The sequence below is a fragment of the Eublepharis macularius genome, chromosome 3 (assembly GCF_028583425.1).
Source record: "Eublepharis macularius isolate TG4126 chromosome 3, MPM_Emac_v1.0, whole genome shotgun sequence".
In the NCBI taxonomy this organism is placed as follows: domain Eukaryota; kingdom Metazoa; phylum Chordata; class Lepidosauria; order Squamata; family Eublepharidae; genus Eublepharis; species Eublepharis macularius.
The window spans coordinates 28,798,315-28,813,756 of NC_072792.1; the positions used below are offsets into that span (position 1 = coordinate 28,798,315).

The 15,442-nt window shown below is 47.3% G+C and overlaps 1 pseudogene; it reads right to left on the minus strand.

Annotated features, from left to right (window-relative positions):
- Positions 1–9,332, minus strand: part of LOC129326187 (uncharacterized protein KIAA0930 homolog) — an 86,839-nt pseudogene extending 77,507 nt beyond the window's left edge.
- Positions 9,333–15,442: the final 6,110 nt, after the last annotated feature.

Genomic DNA, 15,442 nt, shown 5'->3' on the forward strand with positions numbered 1-15,442 from the left:
GGGGATTATGAACTGTAGCTCCCCCTAGCCACTGAATTTTCTGTGCCACCATGCCGGCTCAATCAATCAGTGTCCAAAGCTTCACTGCCAGAAACTCATTGCAATATAGAGGCTTATCCCAAGATGCCAATAAATCTGAAGCATCAGGTTGTTCTGTAAAACCCAGTAACTGCCAGATAAATGGGACTGAAGCAAATGAAGGTCCAAGGAGTTTTCACAGTGTTCTCCTTTCCTCATACAGGCCATAGAAGAGTCTCAATTGCAGATCTGACAGATAACTCATTTGTACACACCACCATGGTCTATTTCAGGTCACAGCCTGGAAATTACTTACTCTGACATATCTGTTAGGAGATTACATAGTGAGTAGAGATCACAGTATGTCAAACTTTTTCTTTAAAAAGTTATTCCTTTAAACTATGCTTATCCATAGCGGCACAAGAATACAATAACATTCCACAGAGCTAAGAGGCTGATAGAAGTTAATCTTAAAAATAAAGCCAAATTAAAAATAGATAAAAAGGCTTTCTTCCCTCTGAAGACATCTCCCCTCCTTTTTCCCTCTTCAGCTTTGTACTTTTTGATAATATTCTTAATGTCACAGATGTTAATCACACTTCTTTTTCTTTTGTGGTTCCAAGACAGACACTATAAATCACGTAAGTTACATTAATGCAAACACTGGGTCAAGTGGATATAATAAATCAGCTTCAAAAGACCTTTAGTCTTTCCAATTCCTCACATTTGTTCTATGGATTTCATTAGATTGATTGAGGCTTTAAAGTGTAATCTTGTGCAAGCTAATTTTGCCTTTTGTTGGACTGTCACTTGCAAGGGTTTATAAGATACACGCTCCTAGAAATGTTAAAGTATTCAAGACAACAATTAGCTGATATTTGAAATTAGATGGATATCACCCTTATTGTTCCTGCATTCCTTTCTGCTTGAGTGAGATACAAAACAAGCCTAAAATACTTAAAACCAGTGAATGGATGGAGAACTAGGGCTGGGATTGCTCCCATTGTCTCCACTGCTGACCTCTACACATTCATCTGGTTTTCTGGTCCTTTTTAATTGTTAGAGTTGTGTGTATTGGGAGCTTACCATCCTCAGATAATGAGAGTACATGCTACTCACAAGCCTACCAAAACACATGCTCATCATTTGTGTGAACAGGGGGAATGTGTGCATTTTCAATGCATATATATTTTTGTTGCATGTGAATGCGAAAATTCCATTGGTAGCTTTGTGTACTGGGATAATCAAGGGTAGTGTTCTTGTTATGGATGGTTGGTAGGCCCCTGGTCTATGCCATTGTAACAACTTGAAAGGGCTTCTCTAAAGAGAATATATAACCTGCAAAAACTAGTTGGTTTAGCTCAATAGAGGCAGAATCTCTGTACAGAGCAGTATAGGAAGACAGTTGTTGCTGGACAGCTTGATACAATTTTCAGGGTTCCCATCAACTTATATAAAGTACTTAGAAAATGTTGGATTTAAAAGTTAATTAGTAAATGGGATTAAATTTAGTGTACTATTGTTGCAGTTATATTATAATTGTAGGGTAATGTCTTCCAAACTTTAGATCGCAGTCTGGTTAAAATGTTGTCCAATTTGTTGGAACTGAATCTATTTGAACAAGAAGTGGATGAGAAGAACCAGCACCTTAGCGGACTTGAGAAGTTGAACTTAACTCACCATGAAGTTTTGCAAGCAAGAATCAGTTGCTTAATTAAAAGTGAGACTATCTGTTGCAGATTGGTGTAGTAGTTAAGAGTGGCAGGACTCTAATCTGGAAAATTGGGTTTGATTCCCCACTCCTCCACTTGAAGCCAGCTGGGAGACCTTGGGTCAGTCACAGCTCTTCCAGAGCTCTCTCAGCCCCACCCACCTCACAGGGTGATTGTTGTGAGGATAATAATAACACACTTTGTAAACCACTCTGAATGGGCATTAAGTTATCCCAAAGAGTGGTATATAAATCAAATGTTGTTGTTGTCCTAGTTATTATTCCATGATATTTAAGTGTTAGCTACATCAATTCTATTGCATTGCTCTATATGGCAGAAAGGCAGAGTCAAATAAGTTTTGTTTTAAATTGTAAGTCGATTAGTCTTGCAAGTTCTGTTCCTGGATGAGCCCCATAGAACCCATACAGAAAGAGACTGTACATACAAAGGTACAAATCGTGACACCGGCTCTGTGTGGAGGATCAGATCAACATACTAAGATGAGAGGAAGGGACAGTAGACAGGATCCTGCACACACCCCTTCACATATCCACTGGTCATTTGAATGAATTTTGACGGAACCTACTAGCCTTCAGCGGCTTCTGCTCAAGAGAATGGGGGACTTCCTTGCGGCTTGATAAAATGTCTACACCAGGGCTGAGAGACCTGCAGTGCAATCCTCTGCATTGTTGCTCAGAAATAAGCTCCATTTTATAAATGGGGATGTATTGCTTGGGGAGAGGTGTTCAGATTGCGTCCTTTTTAAGGGCTGTTTCACACATTGCATAGTGCACAGGTTGGGTCTGGGGTATGTGGGTGCTTGCTGTGTGCATGGTGCCCAACTGAGAATGTGGTACACATGAAGAGGGGTCCTTTAGCTTTCTCACCTGTGACACGTTTCTGGCATGAAATTCGTCTGAGGAGTGCTTTTAGGTCATCGGGTGGAAATTTTAATTGGAGAGACGTGCCCTCCATTGCTGTCAATTGCACCCTTCAAAGCCCCATTGACTTCAATGAATTTAGAAAGGTGTAACTGTGTGACAGGTAATTAAATAATTTTAAATGAAGTAATTTATTGATTAAGTTTTCCCCATGTCTTCAGTATTTTTTTAAAAAACACCTATATTGAGGATTTGCTAATATTCAGTTATTTAATATACTCAATTCAATGACCGATGAGTTAAAAGGCAAGTGATGAAGGAACTACATTTTTAGCACTTGCAGCTCTAATAGAAACACATATTTTTGCATAACAAAATCTTATTGCTTATTAGATGGCATCATGATTATAGTATGTTCCTATAATTAATTTTTGCAAGCATGTCAAAGTACATTTCTGAGCAAAATATGGCACCAAACCTCACCGAATTAGAATAATTTAGAATATTTTAGCTATTTGTGTCTGAAAAGAATCCGAGATGCGTGCTAGATCTTGAGCCCATATGCTACTTCTTTTGTTTCTTGCTTCCCCTTTGGAGACAAGTGATATTTTAAAATAAATGTGAGAAAACAATATAATAAAGTTACAACTGCTCATGCAGTAATTATGATGGTTTCATGAAAAAAAATTGTTAAGTTTGAGGCAGTTTGGCATCTTTCTAGTACATATGAAAGAACAACAAATGTTATAATTGGGGGTTTCAGTATACAAAATTAAATCGAATGCTGTTGTTATTATTGAATTTAAGACTAAAGTTTAGGAGGCTCTTTAAACACATCTCCTTTTCAAAAGATGTATGCATAGTGCAATTGGGTTAGAAAATGGCAGTGCCAAAAGAAGAGGCCTTGCATGGATTCACCTGGTATGCTTTTGACCAGTAGTCCCCAATGTGGCACCTTTGGATGCCATGGCATCCTCCAATACTACCCTCGGCACCTGCTGAGCTTTTCAAAAAGTGGGTTGGGCCATTGTACTGCAGGGCTTCTTTTTGATGCCCCTGATTCTAATGAAAAGGTTTTCCCTTGGGATACCAGGAAAACTGGTAAGCACCTAGGCTTTCCTTAGTCTGTGTGTGGTTACAGTCTCCCTTTGGGCTTTCCTTCTTCCCAGGAGGTGTGAGGAAAAGCTAGCAGAGTGCAGTTGCCCAACATTGGCCTTGAAATGCACCTTCCCCAAGCATTCTTCAGGGTCCATAAATATGGAACCCCATTTTTGCATACTTTCAGCTCAGTGGGTCAATGGTTTAGAGGGAGGACTGTGTTTGGTTCAATGTTGATGCTGTTGTATGTGAAAAGCACTGCCCCAAAGCCTAGTTTCCCCACCCACCCACCCAAAATAGCATGTGTTGGCATGTGTGGCCAATGTGCATGCAACAGGGTCAAACTCATGAAAATGGAAAAACAAAACAATGTAACACAGCACACAACATAGGATAACACAACAGCCTGATATTATATTAAATCTGATCCATTAACCCATCGTTTTATATTGTATATGACATACCTATGATATATAGTAGTAATAATATACATATATAGTAATAATGTATCTATTTAACCATTCTCATTATCCCATATATTTTATGTAAAGTTCCCTTAAATATTATGCTAGCTTAGATTGTAATTACATTCCCCCTAAATGGTAAGATCCCTTCTCTCTCCCATTTCCAACATTATTCTTTAAAAATTCTCAAACCGCCACAGTTCTCCTTTTACATCCCATTTTTTTCCAAAAATTGTTTCAATTTCCCCCAATCAACAATATATTGCCCTGGGTCAAGATCTTTGAGTTTCCTTGTCATTTTGTCCATTTCCGCCATGTACAGCAATTTATAAATCCAGTCTTCTACAGTTGGTATTTCTTGTGTCTTCCATTTCTGCACATACAAAAGTCTTGCCACTGCTGTCATGTAAAATAACAATGTTCTATGCTGCATTGGAACAGTTTCCATTCCCAAGTTCAGTAGCAACAATTCTGGGTTCTTGTTTATTTGTATTTGTAAGATCTCATTAATTACTTCGATTATTTCTCCCCAGTACTGCTTAGCTACTTCACATGTCCACCACATATGATATAGTGATCCTTCATGTTTTTTTGCATTTCCAGCATTTGTCTGACATATTAGTATTTCCTAGCGCAATTTTCTTTGGTGTTAAATAACATCTGTAAATAATTTTGTACACATTCTCTTTAATGTTCGTACAAGTTGAAATCTTCACTGTGTTTTTCCATAGGTACTCCCATGCCTCCATTGTTATTTCTTTATGAAAGTTTATTGCCCACTTCACCATCTGGATTTTTACTATTTCATCCGCCGTAAACCATTTTAGAAGTAATTTGTAGATCTTAGATATTTCCTTCTTGCCTTCTTGTAGTATCACTTCCTCTAGTTCCGAATTTTCCAGTCTTATACCTCCCCTCAGGCAGTCTGCATTATAAAGATCTCTGATCTGTCTGTACTGAAACCATCCATAACAAGGAGACAATTCTTCTTCTGTCTTTATTCTCAGCTTTGAATATTGTATTTGTGTGATCTCCTTGTATGTTAAGCATTGCTGTTCATTATCCACAGTTCTCGGATCTATTACTTCGTACGGAACCACCCATGAAGGAATTCCATCTTCCATGTACACCTTGTATTTCTTCCAGACCGTGAAGAGGCTTCTCCGAATATAGTGATGCAAAAACATAGAGTCCGCTTTTATTTTATCATACCACATGTATGCATGCCATCCAAATATTTTTTTGTGTCCCTCCAGGGCCAGCAACTTGCGGTTTTTTAATGTTATCCAATCTTTCAGCCATACAAGACATACTGCCTCATGATACAGTCTTATGTTGGGCAGTTGCAGGCCGCCTCTTTCCTTTGCATCTTGCAAGACCTTCATTTTCACTCGTGGTTTCTTGCCTGCCCACACAAAGTCTGAGATTTTCCTTTGCCATTTATCAAATTGTTTGGGGTCACGGATAATTGGAATAGTTTGCAACAAGAACATCACACGTGGTAAGACATTCATTTTTACTGCTGCTATTCTTCCCAGCCATGATAAATTCAGTTTGTTCCATTTTATTAAGTCTCTCTCTATTTGTATCCACAGTTTCTCATAGTTATTTTTAAACAAGTCTATATTTTTCGCAGTCAGTTCAATACCAAGGTATTTTACTTTATTAGTTACCTCATAATCTGTTATCTCCATTAGCTCTTGCTGCTTCTGTTTAGTCATATTCTTACATAAAATCTTTGACTTCTTTTTATTCACATAAAATCCAGCCAAATCTCCAAACAGTTTTATTTTCTCTATTACTTTTGGCATATTTTCAATTGGATCCTCTACTATTAACATTATATCATCCGCAAAAGCTCTGACCTTGTAGGAAAACTCTTTTATTTTCATACCTCGAATTGTATCATCCTCACGTATTTGAATCATCAGTATTTCCAAAACCAAAATAAACAACAATGGAGACAAAGGGCAACCCTGCCTAGTTCCTTTGCTGATTTTCAGTTTTTTAGTCAAGTCCTCATTCACTATAATTGCTGCACTTTGGTCTCTATAAATTTCCTTAACCGCTTGTATGAACTTTTCTCCCATTTGCAACTTCTCCATGGTAGCAAACATAAAGTCCCAGTTCAGATTGTCAAATGTTTTTTCCGCGTCTACGAAGAAAAGACCAACCTCTCTATCACAGTGCTTGTCATAATATTCAATAGCGTTTATAACTGTCCTCAAATTGTCTTTAATTTGTCTGTTAGGTAAGAATCCCGCCTGCTCTTCAGCAATGAATTCCGACATCCATCCTTTCAACCTCTCTGCCAACACCTTTGCAAATATTTTATAGTCATTATTCAACAGCGAGATTGGTCTATAATTTTTAACATTGGTCAAATCTTGACCTTCCTTCGGAATCAGCGATATGTTGGCTTCATTCCATGAATCAGGAATCCTTTGATCTTGCATCGCTCCATTCATTGCTTCTTTCAGGAAGGGCGCCAGTTCAATAGCCACCACTTTGTAAAACTTTGCCGTTAGTCCATCTGGTCCTGGCAACTTTCCTATTTTCGTTGATTGTATAGCTTCCTTTATTTCTTCTTCCGTCACTTCCTTATTTAATTTCTCTTTCCATTTTTCAGAAATTGTCGGGATTGTCACCTTCTCTAAATATTCCGCTATTGACTCTTTACTCACTTCTTTTTTTATATACAATTTTGCATAAAACTTGAAGAAGGCTCTACTAATGGCCGCTTGGTCCATAAACACCTTGTCATCTTCTAAAATTTTACTTATTGTTTTTTTCTCCTTCCTTTTTTTTAATTGCCATGCCAAATATTTCCCGGGCTTATTTGCACCTTCAAACGACCTCTGATTCATCCTCTTTAAATTCCACTCTAGTTCTTTATTGTCCATTGCCGTCAATTGCTCCTGCAGAATTTTAATATCCTGATATATTTTCTTTTTTCCCGGTCTTTTCTTAAGATGTACCTCTTTGGCTTTTATTTTATCCAAAATTTCAGATCTCTTTTCCTCCTTTTTCCTCCTACTTCTTGCATTCAAGTCCATTAGTATGCCTCTTATGACCACCTTATATGTATCCCATACTTTATTAGTCGGCACTTCTTTGTTCAAATTGTATTGTATAAAAAATTTGGTCTCCCTTCGCAGCAACGTGATATTTTCTTCTATTTGTAACAAGTCCTCATTTATTCTCTATCCTTTTATTTTATTGTTTTTCCCAAACCTCCACATAATTGGATTGTGATCTGAGCCTACCTTTGGCATTATCTCCACATCCCTAGTCCATAGTGCCAGTTCTTTAGAGGCCCAGATCATGTCTATTCTTGATAGTGTGAAATGCCTTGCAAAGTAAAATGTATATTGTCTGTTTTTAGGGTATTGTCTCCTCCACACGTCTTCTAAGCTTTCTTGTTCCTTAAGCATAAAAAACGCCTTTGGCAGTAGTCCTCTTTTTTTGTGAGAAACTTTAGACTGCTTGTCTTCCTCCCAGTTTGTAACTGCATTGAAGTCACCCACCAAAATTACGTGATCATAGGACAGTTCATCTAATTGTTTCTCTAAGTCCTTAAATTTTTTTTCTTTTGCACCATTGGGTGCATAAATCCCAATCATCAATATCTTCTTAGAATTCCAAATAATTTCCACTGCTAGTGCTGCCATCCCAGCCCTGGGGCTTAAGCCCCTTGGGGTGGTGGCAGCCGTTTGCCTTCCTGGCTGGAGGGAGACAGACGAGCTTGCCCTGCTCCGGGCATAGCTTCTGCGAGGGCGGAGCTAGAGGACTGTTTCCCAGCCGCTCCGCCCTCGGAGGCTCAGTCTCGCCTCGTGCTCGGCCGAAGGAAGACTAATTTTCTTCGCCGGCACGAGGCCTCAGGACGGCCAGCCTGTGCGGCTGGGGGCGGTTTGTAGGGGATAGCCCCTGAAGTCCGTCTGGGTTGGGAAGGGGCGGTTGGGCCCCTGTGTTCATAGGCGGGTGGGTGTTTTCCTCCCCCCCCCGGTGGACGCGGAGGTTGCGTCCCACTGAGGCGGGCGGGTACTCTTGCCCCCGCATTCCCCGTGATCCGCGGCCCGGGAGGCGCGCTTCAGGGCATCCGGGGCATATTCGCGCCTATTCTCCTGTGCCGTTTCTCTCCGGCTGGGGTTGTAGGCGCGGCTGCGGCGGTTTTACCGCCGCTGCGAGGGGAAATAGCCACGCACATCCGCGCGGCACGGGCGTCCCACCTCACCCGCGCTTTTGGCGGGCTTTTGAGGGCGGTTTGAGGGCGGTTTGCCCATTCCTCCGGCGGCGGCGGTTTACTGCAGCCGCGGCTGCGGCGAGGGGGAACAGCCGCGCAAAGCCGCGCGGCACGGGCGTCCCACCCCACCCCACCCCACCCAAGCTTTTAGCAGGCTTTTGAGGGCGGTTTGCCATTCCTCCGGCGGCGGCGGTTTACTGCAGCCGCGGCTGCGGCGAGGGGAAATAGCCGCGCACATCCGCGCGGCACGGGCGTCCCACCCCACCCGCGCTTTTGGCGGGCTTTTGAGGGCGGTTTGAGGGCGGTTTGCCCATTCCTCCGGCGGCGGCGGTTTACTGCAGCCGCGGCTGCGGCGAGGGGGGTATAGCCGCGTAAAGCCGCGCGGCACGGGCGACCCACCCCACCCCACCCACGCTTTTGGCGAGCTTTTGAGGGCGGTTTTCAAATACCTCCCCCGTCAATTCTGCGGTGTGCTGCGGGGGTGGTCATAATTTTAGCCTTTGATTAATGCGGTGCAGTGTGGCCAGTGCGGATTCCTGTGCTTAGCAGCCATTTTGGGCCAGTCCTGTTCCTAGGCGGCCATTTTGATCCACGCTGGTTGAGTGGGGGCCATTTTGAGTCAGTGTCTGGGCGCGGGGTTATTACATTGCTTCTGAACTCCTAGTCCATTAAGTGCACTGTTAAATATGGGCCCCAAAAAGGGTTCAGGCATTTCTAAGGGGAAACAGCCTGCCCCACGCCCTCCTAAGCGACAAGCTGTTGCATTGTCTTCTGACGAGGATGATGAGGGCACCTCTAGGCGTGAGGTATTAGCTCGTATAGCAGCACTGGAACAACTGAGGGCACCACTAGCGGCCGGCCAGTTGGCGAAGAGGCCCGTACGGGCGGCCGCTAAACCTGCCGCCTTATCTGACATTCTTTCTCGTTTATCCGCTCTTGAGGGAACTTCGAGAGGCCCTGGGGTTCCGGAGGCTGCTGGGAGTGGCCAGGCTGCCGAGGAACCTGCGGTTGAGGCAGCATCAGCGGATGTCGAGGAATGCTGGCCGGCAGAGGCGGGCCAGTTGGCACTGGTTGTGCAGCCGCCTGAGGCAGAGGGTAAGTGCTCGGGGTCGCAACAGGTCACAACCTGGCCTTGGGCCTATGACTCTCACGCACTTCCGCATAACACCTATGCACAGGGATCACCCACCGAAGGCCGAGGCTTCCAGATTGGGCCCAGTGGTCACATTAGATGGGGCCATATCAGACACCAGCGGCCCCAGGATGGTTTTCCTCCCCTGCCCCGGCCGGGGGTAGCACTAGCACATGGAGCCCTTATTCGGGCGTACCTTGGGCTAATTATGGGGCGGTTCCTTACAGGGCCTTGCCGGTAGGGGACACGGCCATGCCCCTGGGAGATCACCTTACCCCGGCCACGCGGGAAAAAATCCTGCGGGGGGAGTATGTTGATGTTTTCACCCTTCTCTTCAGGGATCTGGAGAAGAAGGACAGGGAGGAACTGGAAGATAGGGACAAGGAGCGCATTAGGCGCCGCAAGATCGATAGGACCTGGGCCAATTGGTTACCAGGTTTCCTAATTTATGCGGGAGTGATTGCGAGGGTCCAGCCTTGGAGGGCCGCCCCGTTCTTCCAGTATGTAGACATAATAAACCGCGCTCATACTGATTTTGGCGGGGCTGCCTGGCTCCAATATGACGAGGAGTTCAGGATGCGGGCGGCCCTGAACCCCTCCCTGCCATGGGACCAGGTGCACCACCATCTATGGATTCAACTAATGACCCCGACTAAATTTGGGGCAGGAGATAGGTCGGACAGTGGCCACATCGTTCAGCGTTCGGGTGCCGGAGCGGCCGCTTCACCTGCTGCCTTTTATGGTCCCCGCGTGCCTGCGGGGCAGTCGGTTCAGCCCCGGCTGCTTTGTTTCGAATTTACCTCGCGGGGGACCTGCAGCAGAAAATTTTGCCGTTATGGCCACGAGTGCCCTATCTGCCGGGGGCCGCATGCTATTACGGCATGCAGGAGGCAGAAGCCCTTTGGAAAAAGGGGTGGTGGCCACGGGGGGCAGCCCGGTACTGGAAAAGGGCCCCAGCCCAATAAACCTGAGGGTACTTAGGGCCATGTTGGCTGATTACCCCAGGAGGGCGGACGCCCAATTTTTGTTAGATGGGTTTTCCTTAGGTTTTCGCATTCCCTTTCAAGGACCACGTTCTTCCTTCATGTCAAGTAACTTGCGTTCAGTGCAGGGCATGGAAAATATTGTTAGGTCCAAGATAGCTAAGGAATGCGTTGAGGGCCAAGTTTTAGGCCCTTTCCCAATCCCTCCTGTGCCCAAGTTGCGGGTTTCCCCCCTGGGGGTGGTCCCTAAAAAGGCTCCTGGTGAATTTCAGTTAATTCATCACCTGTCTTATCCAAGGGGTGGGTCTGTCAATGACGCAATTCCGGAGCACTTGTGCTCTGTGCGTTATACATCGTTCGACCAAGCCATTAAAGTCGTTAGACGCTGTGGCAGGGGAGCGGAGATGGCAAAATGCGACATTAAGTCGGCATTCCGTCTTCTTCCGGTGCACCCAGAGGACTTTGAGCTCCTCGGGTTTGCCTTCGAGGGTCAATATTATATGGACAGGGCCCTCCCCATGGGGTGCTCAATATCGTGTGCGGTTTTTGAGCGCTTCAGCACATTTCTGGAGTGGGCATTCCGTCGCAGGCAGCGCTGCCGTGACTCCGCCCACTATTTAGATGATTTTATCCTGGTTGAGCCACAGGCAACAGGGCAATGTGCGCGCCTTTTGGCTGGCTTTGTCAGCCTGGCGGAGGAGCTGGGTGTGCCTTTGGCACATGAAAAAACCGAGGGCCCAGCAACTGTCCTGACCTTCCTAGGCATTGAATTGGACACGGTGCAACAGACCTCCAGGCTCCCGTTGGAGAAGCTTGTAGATTTGGAGGCGCGGTTGCGCACACTACTGTGGAAGGGTAAGGTTACCTTGCTGGAGCTACAGCAGGTGGTGGGCCACCTTAATTTTGCCTGCAAGGCAGTGGCCCCAGGCAGGGCCTTCTTGCGGCGTCTTTGCGGCGCCATGGGGACCCTGCGGTTGCCCCATCACAAGATACGGCTCTCCAAAGACATGCGGGAGGATCTAGGGATCTGGCTGCAGTTCTTGAGAGGATTTAATGGGGTGTCTTTTTGGAGACAGGAGCTTTTACTAGAAGGGGAGCTCCAAGTTTCTTCAGACGCCTCGGGATCCGTGGGTTTAGGAATTTATTTCAGGGGGCACTGGTCTGCTGCCCCGTGGCCTGTAGATTGGGAGGGTGATTTCTGGCGCAGGGATCTTACATTCTTAGAGTTCTTCCCCATCTTGGTTGCGGTTTATCTTTGGGGGGATGAGCTTAGTAACCACTCAGTGCACTTTTGGTGCGATAACATGGCGGTGGTTCAGGTTGTGAATTCCCTGTCAGCAAAATCGCCCCGTGTTATGAATCTGGTCCGCGCTTTTACGCTAAGGTGCTTGCACCTTAACATTTTGTTTTCAGCCAGGCATGTGCCTGGCGTAAACAATGAAGTTGCAGACGCCTTGTCTCGTCTGCAGATGGACAGGTTCCGACAGCTTGCCCCCGAGGCCGATTTGGAGCCAGCCCGGGTTCCGCCGGAGCTGTGGAAGATTGGGAGACCGAAGCCGCCAGGGCCATCCAGTTAGCCATTGCCCCTAGTACCGGGAGGGCATACGACAGGGCGGTAAGGCAATTTGAGGCATTTAGGCAAGAGACAGGTCTCCGCCGGTTATGGCCCATCCCAGTGAAGCACGTGGCACACTTTTGCGTGGTGCAAAGGAATAAAGGGCTTAGGGTAAAATATCTCCGCAGCCAGTTGGCAGCGCTTGCCTTCGCAGCTAAGGTTAGGGGGCTGGCTGACACCTCGGGGGATTTCCGCATTAGAAAAATGCTGGAAGGATGGTCACGGGAGTCTGTCGTCCCCAAGGACGACAGACAGCCTATTTCTCCGGCCATCCTAGAGGGCTTGCAAGCGGCATGGGGGGGCGTTTGCAGCTCGCGTTTTGAGGAGCTGTTGTTTCATGCCGCATCTTTGTTGGCATTCTTTGGGGCGCTTAGGGTAAGCGAGTTAGTGCCGCAGTCTGCTAGGGACTGCTCAGGCCGAGCACTTATGGCTGGGGACGTAAAGTTTGTGGGTGAGCAGCTGACCATCAAGATTCGCAGGTCCAAGACGGACCAGCGGCAGAAAGGGGTGGATTTGGTCCTCGGCCCCTGTTCCATCCCTGACTTGTGCCCAGTGTCAGCCTTAAGGAGCTACGTGGGGGCGCGAGGGGAGCAAACGGGTGTCCTCTTTTGTCACAGGGACGGGTCACCATTGACCAAATTTCAATTTTGGGCAGTCACAGGCAAGGCTCTGATCAAGTTGGGCTTGAAAGGGGTAAAATTTGGCACCCACTCATTCCGTATTGGGGCGGCGTCTACCGCCGCTGCCATGGGATACTCGGGCAGGGAGATCCAGAGGGTAGGTCGCTGGCGTTCCAGGGCTTATGCGTCATACGTTAGGCCGCTGGGGAACGTTCATTCATGCTGATTTGTTTTGCAGGCGCTGTGGTTCGTCAGGAGAGGGTCCGGATCCTCATCTGCGGCCACAGTATGGTCTTCTGGGCGGCGCACCAAGCCCGAAGGTCCTGGATCGGGTCCCAGTTGGGGCTCAGCCGGTGGTCTACCGTCGAGTGGCAGGGCAGAAGAGGCCTTCGTTGGTCTGGGCTGCTGCCACTTTTATTTGAAGGGAGGACGACGCTTCCCCCGCATATCTTGGTGGTACACCTAGGTGGGAATGACCTGGGATTGATGAAAGGGGTAGCCCTTTCTTGGCAGGCGCGGGATGACTTCCTAGAGATCAGGAAGAGATGGCCCGGTGTTCTGATTTTCTGGTCAGCAATGCTTCCGCGTCGCGCGTGGCGCGAAGCATTGGACCATAAAGCAATTGAGAGGGCAAGGCGGATGGCCAATAGAGCCCTTTTTAAAATGATGACAGGAGGATTGGGGATTTATTTGCCCCATCCACAGATTCGGGCCGAGTCTGTTGCCCTCTACAGAGGGGATGGGGTGCACCTCTCTTATAGAGGCAACAGCATTTTCTTGGATGATTTGCGGCAGGGGCTGAGGTTGGCTTTATGCCATTTGTGGGGCGCCGAGGCCTAAGCAGAGGCTTGGCCTCTGCGGTGGCAGGATTTAGTTAGGGTTATATTGGTTGCGGGCCGGTGAGCACCCTTGGCACCTCCCCATTGGTGGGGAACAGGGGTCTTTCAGGAGCGGCAGGCTGCCGTTCGGCCCTGCTGCGAGGTCAGACGCCCTTGGGTGGGGAACCCCTGGACAAGCCGGTCTCCCCCCGCTGCCGTACGGCCGGGCGGGGGAGCTCTCCAGGGGCGATACACTCCGCCTGGCTAGGACGGGTTGCAGCCATTCAAGGGATGGATCGCACCCGGTGGCAGCGGGTGCTCGCCCAGACAGGTCAGGGCGGGGTCCCAGTGAATGACCCCAGGGCCTGACCTGTACCGCTAGTTAGGCCCCTTGCCGTATTTCTGATTTGCTGTTCAGTTTAATAAAGCGGCCCGTTTCTCCAAACACTTGTGTCTGTCTCTCATTCCGACTAGGGGGGCAATGCTGCCATCCCAGCCCTGGGGCTTAAGCCCCTTGGGGTGGTGGCAGCCGTTTGCCTTCCTGGCTGGAGGGAGACAGACGAGCTTGCCCTGCTCCGGGCATAGCTTCTGCGAGGGCGGAGCTAGAGGACTGTTTCCCAGCCGCTCCGCCCTCGGAGGCTCAGTCTCGCCTCGTGCTCGGCCCACCCTCCACTCCCTAATTCAGTGCGGGATTAGCCGGTCGCCGTTCTTGGGGCCAGGTAGGAATTTTTTGCTGGCTGCCCTGATTGGCTTTGGGTGGTAAGTTTTTTCGCCTACCTCGTACTGGGTTAGAGGTGATGGTTAGAGGTTTGGGGGTCGACATTATTAGCTGCCATGGGTGCAGGATTTAGTTAGGGTTATATTGGTTGCGGGCCGGTGAGCACCCTTGGCACCTCCCCATTGGTGGGGAACAGGGGTCTTTCAGGAGCGGCAGGCTGCCGTTCGGCCCTGCTGCGAGGTCAGACGCCCTTGGGTGGGGAACCCCTGGACAAGCCGGTCTCCCCCCGCTGCCGTACGGCCGGGCGGGGGAGCTCTCCAGGGGCGATACACTCCGCCTGGCTAGGACGGGTTGCAGCCATTCAAGGGATGGATCGCACCCGGTGGCAGCGGGTGCTCGCCCAGACAGGTCAGGGCGGGGTCCCAGTGAATGACCCCAGGGCCTGACCTGTACCGCTAGTTAGGCCCCTTGCCGTATTTCTGATTTGCTGTTCAGTTTAATAAAGCGGCCCGTTTCTCCAAACACTTGTGTCTGTCTCTCATTCCGACTAGGGGGGCAAATATCTGGCTTCTGCATCTTTTAAAACTAATCTGGGCTGCAATTCATCTTTTATATACAGTATAACTCCCCTCTTTTTCTTTTTAGAGGCAGCAACAAATTCTTTCCCCAATTTAACAAATTTCAAATATTTTTCATCTTGCTTTCTAATATGTGTCTCTTGCAGACAGACTATATTGCATTTTTGTTTTGATAGCCAGTGGAAAGTAGCCTTGCGTTTACAGGGTGAATTTAGTCCATTAACATTCCACGATATAACTTTACACTCCATGATCACTTTCTTATACTTTTTGGTAAGTCCTTTTCATTTTCCCTAATAAAAGTCTCCATCTTGTGACCGGATCTGATGCTCTTTCTTATTCCACCAAACTCAAATGCCAGTCCTTCTGGTATTTCCCATCTATATCTAATTTTCAGTTCCTTTAACATCTGTACCAGTTCTCTGTATTTCCTCCGCTCGAATATCACCGATCTGGGCAGCTCTTTCATAATTCTCACCACTTTTCCATCGACTTCTAATGGATCCTGAAACTGTTTGCTCACAATTAATTCTCTTGTGTTTCTAGTCGTAAATTGCACAAT